Source organism: Dermacentor andersoni, chromosome 3, assembly GCF_023375885.2.
Source record: "Dermacentor andersoni chromosome 3, qqDerAnde1_hic_scaffold, whole genome shotgun sequence".
NCBI lineage: Eukaryota > Metazoa > Arthropoda > Arachnida > Ixodida > Ixodidae > Dermacentor > Dermacentor andersoni.
The window spans coordinates 148,264,403-148,276,947 of record NC_092816.1 but is presented as its reverse complement, the minus strand read 5'-3'; the positions used below and the strand labels follow the sequence as shown (position 1 = coordinate 148,276,947).

Genomic DNA, 12,545 nt, shown 5'->3' with positions numbered 1-12,545 from the left:
GGCAATCAAAAGCCAACAATGTGTAAACTTGTAACATTGATTGTACAGTTTGATGACCCAGAATAAGTAGAAATACACCATAAATGATTGACAATTAACTTTTACTTGACACAGGGCTAGAGCATACAGTAAGCATACTGTATGCTCATACGGTGACGCATCAATTTAAATTTTAGTGTAGCTTTACAGTGTACGCTTCTATTGTTGCATTCTGTCAGAGGTATGGTAATGTTTCGCGTGTATAGCAACTAGACTGTCTATATACAGTGGTAAAAATGTGCGAACTGAATTTTTTAATGATTTGATAGAATGTGTAGAACAATAAAGCCATACAATCAACGCACAGTGATGTGACTTTCTCTGCACATGTTGCAGGTTCAAAAAAGTATGGCGGAACCTGTTGCCAAGGTTCTCACGGGAAAAGAAAGCCAGTATAAAAGGGTCCACACCACTTATCTCTACTACAGGGGATGGACAGCACATTGAGCGCCCTCGACTGAAGCCAACCTTGTCCCGGAAGTTGGTGCTTCACAACTTTGCAGCAGCACTTTGTTTGCACGGGTGTGTGGCATTTCTTCCCCTAACATGCCTGCGTGATGTGCCATAAGCTACCCAAGCAGTGTTTCAAGGTGTCCATACTTTTTTCATTGCAGTGTCTACAGTGTCGCTAACATAAGTGGCGTCCAATGGAAACACTGGTAAATGAGAAAAAACTTGATGTAATAGAACACTATCGTATACGGGTTCAGATTGTCATAAAAACGCATACCAGACATGTAGAGACCTCCTAAAATGTGAAAAATCACAAAGAAAAGTTTTTCGGCAGCAATATTATCTGATCGCACGCACTAATTAGTCCACCATATACCCTGCTTCCAGGACAAGCGACTGCATGACACCACATTTCCACTGGCTTCACCTGCATCAGGTGCGGTTTGCTGCATCCAGCAAAACATTAGAAATCAGTGGTGCACAATGTTTTCTGTCCCCTTTCTCGACGCCTACTGAACACATGGTAAACTGTTTCCAAAGCAGAAAAAGGGAAAGGGCTCTGAACACATTGTATTTTAAAGTGGCTTCTACTGGGTAACGCAAGTACTGTGGCATAGTAGATTTTCACCAAGCAACCTGGGAGCCCAAAAAGGCTGCTGTTTACTTGCAAATGACCAACATGTTGTGAGCATGTTGAAGTTCTTTTTTTATTCTCATCGCTTATTTAGCTAGTGGAGACAGCTTTCACAACTAGAGAAGAAGCCTTGGAAGCACGAAACACTTCACAAAACCAGCTTTAATATATCATGTGTCTGCATAACAATTTCATGGCTGCATGAGTGAACCCTCTGGTTAACGTGTAAGAGTGTTCATGATGTTTGCCATGCATTATCCACTTTATTTACAGGTCAACCCTATCTTGAGATTTAAGCTGATGTTGCGTTTAGAGAAATCATGGCCGAGAGCCAGCTTTTGAGAAGGCAGATTGAGCTCGACAGATTAAACGCCAGCACAAGTCGTTGAGGATTTCAGATCAAGAATCTTCAAAGGCCAGTTCATTTAGTGGTGTTAATATTCTGCTCAAAGTTGTTGATTGTTATGTTCATATGGTGCCCAAGCATTGCGGTAACAACTTCACTTGGAGTACATAGCAAGGGTGTATTCGACGTAAGCTGGTGGCTTTTTTCTGCGTTTTCAAAGACTGGTTTCTTGTTCAGTTTAAATTTTCAAATTTCGCATTGTTTATTAGGTGTTGTGTCCTGTTTCCTTTCCTGCAGCTTCTTAGTTAAACTTCTCAATAGTGAACACAACTTGACCTTTTGCTTGATTTTCTAGATTACACGCCCTCGATGCAAGACAATTTCACTTCAAAACTGCTTGTACCGTACTGAAAGAATAACTTGAAGCAGCCATAGCCACTAATAACACGCAAGAGATGATTATGAAAATTGTAACATTGTTTTATGATCTACAGGGTGTCTTAACTATCGTGCACCAAGATTTAGAAATATGTAAATGCAATGTAACTAGACAGAATGAAGGTAATGTTTGCCATCACTTGGAGATACTCAGATTATTTTTTGCATTCTGCCCAATTACATAATTCTTAATTAGTTGATAAATATCTGAAATAATTAAATGAAAAGTGTCAATGAAAAGTTGTAGAGCAATATGAAAGCCTCCCGATACACTTTTCGGTTACTGTTACTCATTGTGTGCTAAATAAAAGTGTTTTTCCAAGGAATAAGCCTGCGAATACATGTAAAGTGTCTTGAGTGGCCAGTCATGTGTCAGTTTTGTGGTGCAAAGCCACGGATACAACTGAAATGGGTTCTTTTAAGAAAATGACTTAGTTCAACAGAATTATCCATTTTATGCAGCCTGTGGAGACAAGGTTTCTTAGACATGGCCGTGGCCCTCAAGGAAGATGCCGAGGCCACAGGCAGTTCCTCCAGTGACCGTGAAAAGGTCCCCTGGGGCACAAGTCTAATTTGGCACCCCTACCTTTCGCCTGCAGCTTTTCTGTCTACTTAGCTAACCAGGTGGGCCAACGATGGCAAAGGGAAAAAAGAATCAACAGCTTCAAACGTAGAACTTGCTCAAGCTCAATGCATTTTTTGGTGTGAAGTTTTTCCCTTATCATTTACCAAACACGGGTAATAAGTATATGATATGGTCTTCATACGGACACCTCTTTCCCACAGACAATTATCAGTAAAAAAGCAGCTTATGAAGGCTTGTATATTAGTTAGCATGATGTGGCATAGATACGATAATGATTATGAATGTTTCTGGTGAAGGTAGTGGTAGTAGAGTGAATAATCAAAGTTTATATATAGATTAAAAGACATTTCGTTCTAATGCCAGAATTTTAAATCATCCCAAATAATTCTTGCGTTTGATAGTCTATGCACATTGAGCGGCAGTGCTTCTTGATGCTTGCTTCTTGCTGACATCATTCTTATGCTGCATAATTCACCTGTTTAAATTCCCTATTTCTCCCGTTCAAGCAACTTTACATTCATCATAAGAAACCTCGTAGATGAGTTCCAGAGACTTGCTGATGAGATTAGGGGGCGGCGTGCACCCCAGGCTTAGATATGCATTCAAGAGCCTCATACCTTGCAAATGTTAGAAATACTCCTGCTAAGCAAGTTCTTGGTGTCATACAAGGTTATTTGCGAATACAAATTTGCCTAAATTGGGAAAACAGTCAATCTAAAACATGTCAAGCGATATCGCTGACAATACACACACATTCCAACTGAAGTAAATACAAATAAATATAGCACCAAATGCAGAATCATTGGCATGATGCCATTCTTTCAGTGGAATAAAATTGTCCTGCGTTGTAAATCTGGAATCCTTTATAATCCAGGCTACTAAATACCTCATGAGGGTTGTGACGTGAAATACGCATGTATTTATTCCTCGTTTTTTTTACTCAAAGACCCGATAATGCATAAACAGCAGTGAAAGAACTGAGATCATAGTACGTAATACTTTATATTGCTCCAAAAATCCGTTTCTCTGCCGATCGCAGCATTTCACACTAACAATTTTGTGACAGAAAATATGAGACAGAAGGCACATAACACTTACGGTGGTGCTATTCACTTTGATTGTTTGGGAACGAAACCCATACTGTACATGTTATGGCCCTACGTGTCGTTACCTTTGAACAACAAAAAGGTAGAGGGTTTGCGTTTTGCAAAACTGCATGCAGGTTTTTACTGTGTGCAACTAAAATTAGAAACCTTCACAGCTGATACTAAATGCATTCTCCACAGCTTTAGGTTATACAGGTGGACTACTTTACACAGAACACACACTTTTAACTCGTCACTGTCCACACTCTTAGGCAAAGTTACACCCTTTGGAGTGCCCCTTCTGCCACACAGCGATAATCGTCATCTGCCTTGATGCATTTCCTTCCTTTAACGCTGCGAGCCCTGTACTTTCCAGTAACGAACGGCATGCGTGTTATCAGCATGATGGCATTCCCGACAGGAAAGTAGCGGGCGTGGCGTTTTCAAGAAAGGAAATGCATCAAGGCAGATAACGATTATTGTTGTGTGGCAGAAGGGGCACTCCAAAAGGTGTAACTTTGCCTAAGAGTGCAGGTGGTAATTCAGATTCTTCAAAGGTGCTTCATTGTATGGGATGGCACATCGCGGTTCACTTATTTGCAGAATATTGCATTCCAATTGTGTCATATGAGATAAATCCATTAGAGAGCTTTAAGTTGCCCTAAATTTATTACAACTGTGTACTGGTAAACTGACAGCAGCTTCCAGTGCTTGTGGAAAAACAATTGTAACTGCCATATTATATGTAACTGCTAGTGCACAGGCATCGGCAGCAGCAATGGTTAGGGTACTCTTGTTACTTCTATGCTGGGGTATGCATCCTCCACCAGAAAATAGTTTTTTTCGTCTTCCTCTTCTACCGCATTGGAATGTGAAATGGGGTGTAATTTGTAGGGAATACTCTTGCATAAACTTCATGAGCATTTCTTCTTGTCTGTGCCACAGATCATTGTTGCTACGACTGTAAAAGCAGGGTGCCTGTTTACAGCGATGTAGGGAACAATCTGTGAATCTTTAACGAACAGTAAGGATAATGAGTGATCGAATAATTTTTAGTAATCTTCAACAAATTTAGCGCTCTGCTTTCCACTGTGGTGTTTTTCAAACTCTAATGTTTGCACAAGGTTTGACTGCAGGATGTCATTTTGTGTGAAAGAGTGCACTTGTGCGCATAACACCTCATCGGCAACATTCTGTTGCACAGAATGTCATTAGCTTTCGTATGCATTAGTCTATCTCACAAACCGGTGCTCCTTTGTTAGTTGGAATGCAGCATTAATGTAAAGCACATTTGATGTCATAACAAAACGAATTGTGCCCTCTTATCCCCTAATTCTCCTCACTTGATGCCTAGTGTTATAATAGCATGGTTGACACCATGAGAGTCAGTGTGGTGTATAATTATGTCTATGGTGGGTTGGGGGGTGTACAATAACTTAAGCAACTTTTCCAGACGACTTGAATCATTATTGTGGAATGCTGTTTTTTTTTCACTCACTGTTACCAAGTTTCACCTTGGTTGTGGCAACAAGTATAATGTAGATCGCTAGCGCTCCTGCCAACACACATAATGTGCAGGCATCTGTGTTGAAAAAAAGACCAGCTAATGGTTTGCCAGGAGCTAAGGTCCGTTTAGATCATTAAATTTTGAGCTTACACCAGTGGAAATAACTGGTGATGAAAGCACACCCAGGAAAACTGCCCATATTTTCTTTCATTGTAATGCTGAAGCTTTCAACTGCATTTGAACTGACTTGTTTAAAAAATGACCTATTTCCTTGTTCAAGTAAGACAAAGGTTCCGCAGGAAGACAGAAACTTGAAGCCGTCAACAGCAGCATGAATATAAACAGCGCTCGGCGTTTTGCAATCTTGCACCTGGTTATCATATTGTCCATCCCATTTTTTTCTACAGGCTGTTCTTTACTGTTTTGTGGTCATGCCCAGTTTAATTTTAATGTCCCTATTTTTTATTATTTGGTTAATATATATTTTCTTCATCAGCTTTCAACAAAATATATATTCATAATGTGCCTTCATTTACCATTTACAGTGATCTTAACCAGATGCATCTTGATACAAAATTTATTTTCCTTAATTATTTGTTTCCCTTTTCCAAAAGTGCAAGCTGTTTATTTTGATACCTATTTTCTCTTCTGGGAAGATTAGGTCTACTGGATTAATGACTGCTTACATGTGTACATCGTTTTCTGTTTTGGTCACCCCTACTCGTAGCAAGTACTGACAGCAGTGCTCATGCCCACTCCATCACAATCGCCACTGCTAAGCACACCCTTCCTTCCTTTATTTTAACACTTTGGCTTCTCTTGACCTATTATATACACCAATTTTTTCTGCCCCATTGAGGCTAGGGGCCAGTGAGCTATGCACAATCCAAAACAACACAGCCGAGGAAAACATTTGCTACACTAATGACAAGCACCTATGTCGAAATGTTGGCTACAGCAGCATCCCTTGTTCCAACAATGTTGGTCTACTTACATGTTTTTCCAACACAGAAGTTACTGCTTTGTCGTGTTCCGTGATTATACTTTTTTGCCGCTTTCTTTAGGATGGATATTCACGAATACAATTTGTTTCTTCTAACAGCAGCAAGTTTATCCTTGCAAGCATTTGGGGTCAAGAACAACTTTCACCAGGAAGAAGTGCAAGACGAGTGATTGAAGAAAATAAAGTTGCTTCTGTGATCTAAGAACTTGAGGACTGAAATGTTGCACATTTTTGTGTATATATGCTATGCAGTGCATTCATATCACAAAGTGCAAAGTGTTTTATCTCTCCAGCCATGTCAGTGTGTTGACAAGACAATTTTCTCAATGGTGACCTGCTGCTTTGGCTATGAGCTGCCTTCATTACATTTGCATTAAAGGAGATGTACTATCGTGCACAAAAGTACCCTGGAAGTGCGAGCGTTGACCAAATTGCATTTCTGTTCAAGACTGCTGAAAACAGTGGCTCACGTATACACATTCTGAACGCAGATGGTAGCACGGCTGATCTCAGCAAATAGTGCACCATAAAATTCGATCGACTCTCGCACGTCCTAGGCAATTTTTGTCCTCGATGGCACATTCTCCGAACAATAGATATGCTCTGCAAGAGGAAATACGGGAAGCACCTGTACTTTAACGGATATAGTACAGATTTAGCATACGGAGGCTTTCGTTTTCTGAATACGGCAAGCACCTGTATTTTAACGGTTATAGTACAAATTCAGCATACAGTGTGTTCTCTTTTCTGAATACGAGAAGCACCGTACTTTAACGGTTATAGTACAGATTCAGAATACAGAGTCTTTCGTTTTCTAGATACAGAAGCACTCGTGTCTTGTATTACGGTCTCTCTTTTACAGTCGTCCGTTCTACAGAAATGACCGTTCTTAATTTACGGAAGAGTGTTCGGTCACAAATTACCAGCAAATTTTCTGTAAAGTAAGGCAATTTTTTTTACAGTGCAGAGCTCTGTGGCACCCCAGATTTTAGGAGTGATCGCGGAGAAGAAAATTCATTAGTAGTTACAAATTGGCACCGGTGAGATAAAAAGTTACTAATCCAATTCGCGGTCGTACTATTCATGTCAAAATAGCGAATTTTCAATAATAAACAGTTATGAGCATGCTTATAAAAGCCCTCCCGAAATCAATAATTATGGCGTCTATTTGTGATGAGTCGTTAACAGGTCGATAAAGGTCAGAAAGTAATTCGAATAGCTGCGTCTCACATGAGCGACCCTGTTGGAACCCGTGCTGTTTAATGAAGATTGTGCTCTGTTAGGTTTTTCATAATTGCTGATGATATAATGTGTTGTATTGGGTTACATGTAATACTGGTCAGTGACACAGGTCTGTTCTTAGAAACGGATGATGGGTCACTGGTCTTAAAATATCGGCGCTATTATCTATATTTCATCCGTGAGGTACGCAAGCTGAATCAATAGAAAATTGAAGAGCGGCGAAAATGACAGATATCACTTGTTTACTTTTTTTTTTGTAGTTTTGAACATATTCCGTCTGGACCTGGAGCCGAGCTTTTAGAAAGACGATCAAAAGCAGCTTCAATGCCCTCAGTGATTATGATATTATTCATTATGGAGGTAACAGAACCAAAATCAGTATTGGTTGTTAATAGAGAGGTTTAGATTGTGGGGTATTCCGGTAAAACGCAGGCGGACGGGGCGTTGGGGCGGAGGCATAAACGTGAGCGGTCTGCATGGTGCAGCCACCTGGTGGCGCAGTACAAACGCAGTCCGCCTGCGTTTTACAGGGATACCGCAAAAGCTAAACGCCCCTAATATTTATTTGCACATAACAGGTTAACCGTGGGCGACGTACGAGGCTGAGCAGAAAGGTGAAAAACGCTAGGCAATTGCACCGGCAATAATTCTACTTTCCTGCATTATGCATAGCACGCATTGATATGGCCTGCTTGTTAGAGATTCGCAGTCTACCAACAGCGCGAGACACACGACAGCTAAGTAGACGACAGGTGTGTCTTTTACTTATGTGGTGACAAGTGAGATTAGCTGCTAAAAAATTTGATGTGTCGGCTGCTGCACGTTTAGAAACATTCAGAGAACGTCTATGTATATTCAAGCACTAGCGTGGACTTGTCTATACAAACACACACGCATATATATATATATATATATATATATATATATATATATATATATATATATATTCACAGCAAACGCACCGTCCTGTGCAGCAAACCAGGCTGGCGCTGATGTTGAATTCTACGACCGAATTTCCATTTCCACGTTCAGTAATTGCATACAGATAGTTTGCGGCTTCCTTCAGGGACGGACGTGGGCTTTGCTTGCTCGAGCTTGCTTGCTTCTTCTCGAGCAGGCATCGCTTATGCGCAATCACGAGGAATATACAAAAGCTGACGCTGAGCACGGGTGGCACGAGGGTCTCGTTGCGCTGACACGTAGACTTCGCTGCAGCGAAACTCCGACTACTGCATTCTCGCCTAGTTTAGCTTCCTGGTATTGTTCATAGGTCATATTCTAATTTGTTATAGCGCAGGCGGAACGACACCGACATAAAAGGCAAATCACCCAACGCACAGCGCTGACCAACAGCGTTGACGTACCGTAACTGTCTCTTTCACTGAACTTGAGAAACTGCCGTTGCGCTGTCCTAAACAAATGTAAACGTTAAAATTTCAAAATATTTTGAAGTTACCATACGCGCCTATTGCTTGCTGTTAATAAAGACAGGTCAATAATATTACAACATACACGTCCTTGTTTCATTACTTTAAAGGATTTATACAGTGTGCTCCACAAAAACTGGCAACAAGCAACCCTGGTCGTAGCACTGGTCGCATTGTAATCGCAATAATGCAAAATGAGCCCCTAAAAATCGAATTGCGACGCGTGCAACTGCAACCGTCACACTGCGTATGCGCAATGTCTATGTGCGCCCGTCTCGTCTTTCTCCTTCGCGCTGTTGAAAAAGAATGCCACACGAACCTGCCCAAGCTTGTACAGTGTCTGCACCAATTTTTCACGCTATAGTCGCAGCATGTGAAATAGCCTTCAGACAGTCGCTATTTTGCTTGTGCTTGTGCGCCGCTCTTCAAGGAACCTCATTGGCGCTAACTTGGCTGACAGGGTATGCGCCACTGGGTACGTAAAGCTCATACGTGACAAAAATATTTTAATATTTACCCGGTGCAGGACGAATTCAAACGCGAGTCTGATACATTCAGACCGTTACGTCCGAATATACATAGGAAAACCCCCCTGCGCCCTGTACAACGACACTGCTAGATGACGTAGCGTGTTCGAGAAGGAAGCGCGAGAGAGGAGCTTGCTTGCAGACAAGCTCCATACGTGACGCGTCTATGCGGTGAAAAAACGGTGTGTCTCTATTGGGCCAGTGCTAATCCCATTAACATGGAGTGCGCTAGCTTGCCTAAGTGGCACACACCTGAATTCACTCACCATCGCTTGCATTCCCTCGATCCCTCTATGCAACTGCGGCTGCTACCAGGTCTTCCGCGAAATGAGGAAACAATGCTGTGCCGCTTACGTTTGGGCGTCGCATTCACAAATGCTTATGCATTTCTGATTGGAATGGCTGATAGCGCCGAGTGCAATGCCTGCGGTGTCGAGGAAACTATAGAACACCTACTGTGCTACTGCCCATCTTATGAAAATGAAAGGCAAGACCTCTGCACAGCTCTCAATCAGCTAGATGGAAAGCCGTTCACCTTGAACAAGATCTTGGGATCATGGCCTCGCATATCACAGCTACAAAAGGCCACAAAAGCGCTGCTGCGATATTTGAAAGCGACCGGATTGAGTCAGCGTCTGTGATCCGGACTGAGTGACCGACTGATATCTCCAGTAGACCTTCTCTCTCTCTCTTTTTTAATCTTTCCGTCCCCCTTTCCCTTTCCCCAGTGTAGGGTAGCCAACCGGGCTCAGTCCTGGTTAACCTCCCTACCTTTCATTTACCATTTTCTCTCTCTCTCTCTTTCCATTAACATGGACACTCATGGTTAGCTTATAGTCGATTTTTTCAATCACTTAGATCAACGTGCCGTTGCATAATATTGCAGACGTAGATCAAATACTGACTCATAATGATTCAGCGCAGTTTTACCTTATTTTTCACAGGCATGTCGTACTTACGCGCGAAAAACCTAAAAAGAATGTGACCTGCTCTTTACAGCAATGTTGTTAAGGCGACTATAGAAGCAGCCGAAAGCGCCATATGTGCGTTCTCAAATGCGAGAATACCCATGTGACAGTACACGTGTCACTACAACATCACAGACGGAAGTTTAGACGGCATTGTATGTTCGAATAATTAGATCAAACACTAAGTCCTTGCATATTCAATATACGAGACTAAATAAGATGGTAATGGATCAGCAGCTTCATTTTGATATTTATAAATGAGGTAGCAGTCAAGCAAACGTTTAGAAGCCCTCGTTTTCTTTAAGTTTATAGAGGTCATATAGAACACTCTTGAAGTGTTTTGTCGTAGTGAACGGCTAAAGTCGCCTGCATATTTGTATGGAAAGGTTTCCATAATATTGGTGATTGTTAAGACATCTTTGTTGAAGTGTTTTGTCAAAGTTAAGTATTGACAATAATTACTGACATTAGTTATGTCCTTAATTTAGTTTATTGTTTTTATAAGGCGTGTACTTGTTGATTTTCCTGAAGTCCTCATAGAACTAATTCAGGCGTTATAATTTGCTGCTGAGATACCACAAAAGCGATGAAGAATGGTTTTACCATTTCCTGGAAATTACTCATTTAAGCGTTTCTAATTTACAGAAAGAAGTTTTTAGAACTGTAACTCCTACATCAGTGCCTGGTATGTTTGCTTGAACAGGCGGAATGTGCCCACGAACAGAAGTTGCGGCAAAAACAAGACCTTCATTGAATGTGGCGCCTAAAAAGCCGTGACACACCTTAAATGTGCCATGACGTTATGTCTCAACGCTTCTTCCACAGAGAATACGTCCTGCCTAATCAAATTCTCCGTTGACAGCATCGGGTTCATCAACGTGGGTGAGCCACTTGTTTACACGGTAGGGTCGAGGTCGTGGCGCTTACAGCACGCGTTTTCTGTCGCGGATGTCCTCGCAACCCGGTCTGTGGTCCGTCGTAGCTGGTGTCCGATGTCAACGTTCTTCGACTGATGGGGTCAATGCATCGTCGCTTGGTGGCTCTCGCGCGCCTGCCGCCTGGCAGTCCAATTGTGTCACAGACCTGGGGTGCTATGCAGGATGCGCCGAGTTTGGCGAAACTCGGTATCTTCACGAGCTCTGGCGACACCCCAAGATGAAAGCACGAATGGTACCGAGACACAGTTTATCTTTCGACAAGCCTCCAGTTTCATTGGTTTATCTAGATTCACTCTGGCTGGCTATCATTCCTTGGGCGTTGCCTTCTGGGCGGTCGACAAACTGGGGCTCACGTGATCAAATCGTCGGTGCATGGTCGTGCCTTCTTTCACTTGTTTGTCGTTCCACCGAGTGCATTACATGCACAAGCAAGTTATAAAACAAATGCATTTAGTACAATATTATTAGTTACTTTAACGTGGTTTAGAAGCATTTTAAAACTTCCAACATGTACACTGAATATGCATTAGACTAATTTGTAACTTAGTACGCTTCGCATTATACCACGAGGGAACGCTGTGGTGGCGTCATCACATCCATTACCGGGCGAGCATGGCGGCTAAACATCGAAGAGGCCCAGTGTAAACAAACTCGTACAACGAGCTTGCAGTGCGCGACGTAGTGATCAGGCTCGACGATGACCACTATTTCTTGGATAGTTCTGTTCCTCCGTCAGCAATCTTTCCGGGCACCCCGTAAGACTGCCAATAGCTTCGGCGATTTTACATATCGCAACGCGCACCTACTTTTCACGGCGCCGTGCTGAAGAAACCACTTGTCCGGTGCTGCTTCTGCGAGTTCATCCACTCTGCGTGACTGCGAGCGTCACGAACATTACATAGTGTGTAAAAAAAGAAGACAGCCTATATAGCTACGATGCAACAAGGAGGTGGTACCGACGATGGATCTCGCTACCAACACAGTGAAGGAGACATCGACAAACTGCAGATAAGTATATTTCTACTGTTTCATATTTAGGATATTAAGAGTGCACGGATTGAGTCACTTTCGTAGTAACGAACTGAATGTCCAGCAGTTTAAAGAAGGCAGTGAGAACCAATGAGCGTTCGTGCTTTTACATGCAAGCGGGCCCGCGAAAATATGGAAAAGATGAAGGTAACCTTCACTAACTTCGCGAGATAACAGAAATTCACGAGTGACATCAAGCCCGCAAAATTTGTGGAAGAGTATCTTTATCCAGGTGAAATATCAATAGCAGGTACTGATATAAAGCAGGAAACTTATACAAAAATTTCATGGGTTGAACAACAGATGGAAGGCATTACCGAATC

General features: G+C 42.0%; 1 long non-coding RNA gene across 1 annotated transcript; it reads left to right on the top strand.

The window, feature by feature from the left end:
• The first annotated feature begins 433 nt into the window (after positions 1-433).
• On the top strand, positions 434-6,283 carry LOC140216451 (uncharacterized). Its single transcript, XR_011893124.1, has 3 exons — positions 434-561; positions 2,373-2,534; positions 6,191-6,283. It is a non-coding gene; the product is annotated as an uncharacterized lncRNA (long non-coding RNA).
• The last annotated feature ends 6,262 nt before the right edge of the window (positions 6,284-12,545 follow it).